This window comes from Halyomorpha halys, unplaced genomic scaffold (genome assembly GCF_000696795.3).
Source record: "Halyomorpha halys isolate HHAL.00 unplaced genomic scaffold, Hhal_1.1 Scaffold1233.1, whole genome shotgun sequence".
Classification (NCBI taxonomy): Eukaryota; Metazoa; Arthropoda; class Insecta; order Hemiptera; family Pentatomidae; genus Halyomorpha; species Halyomorpha halys.
The window spans coordinates 339,788-340,658 of record NW_027110804.1 but is presented as its reverse complement, the minus strand read 5'-3'; the positions used below and the strand labels follow the sequence as shown (position 1 = coordinate 340,658).

The 871-nt window shown below is 34.3% G+C and overlaps 1 protein-coding gene across 1 annotated transcript in view; it reads left to right on the top strand.

The window, feature by feature from the left end:
* Positions 1 to 871, top strand: part of Ccn — a gene marked incomplete at its 5' end in the record, with an annotated part of 80,415 nt that overhangs the window by 31,328 nt on the left and 48,216 nt on the right.

Sequence of the window (871 nt, the reverse complement as noted above, 5' to 3'; positions counted from 1 at the left end):
TCGGAATCTACGGGCAGTTTCTTGTCGTTTCAGTCTTGTGTGTGGATTCCAAGTAAGTCTCTTGTCAAGATGGAGTCCTAAGTATCGAATCTGTTTAATAGGCATTAGTGGTATATTTAGAAAGGATACTGTAGAAAAGGAGGGCAGAGGTTTACGACGAAGAGGAAAGGTGATCTGGTGGGATTTGTCAGGATTTATTTTGATTCTCCAGTTTTTACACCATTTTTCAATAGATGTTATGTGTGCCTGTAGTGTTTATGATGCATTAGTTGGGTCGTTGTTTACAGAAAGTATACATGTGTCATCAGCGTATGTTGTTAGGACTGTGTTAGGGTGGGTTGGGATGTCAGCTTTATAAACCGTATAAGGAATGGGACCTTAGATACTACCTTGAGGAACACCGGCGGACTGAGAAAAGAGAGATGTAAAGTGAGAGTAGGCTAGGTTATGATTTACTTTAAAGATTCTATCAGTGAGGTAGGAGCGGATTATAAGAAAATAATCCAATATGATACTAAATTTATTTTTTGATTAGTAACAAAATAAAGATGTATTTATATTGTATGAGGAGAAGATGGCTGGGGTGCGGTCAAAATATAACACAGTTGAAGTGGAAAAAACTATTTAATCGAGCCAATATATATTTAAAATATTTTATTTCATTTTTCACTTCTTTCGTCACTTTAATTTTAATTATTTCATTCTGTACAATTGTTTACTTTATGTCATTCTGTTTATATTTTTTTTTTGTATTCATTGGTTGTTATCTTGTTCTGTTCTTAGCCCTGATGAAGGTTAGAAATTCTGGCCGAAAGGTTAGCATGATTAAATAAGTTATTTCAACTTATCTGTGTTATATTTTGACCGCACT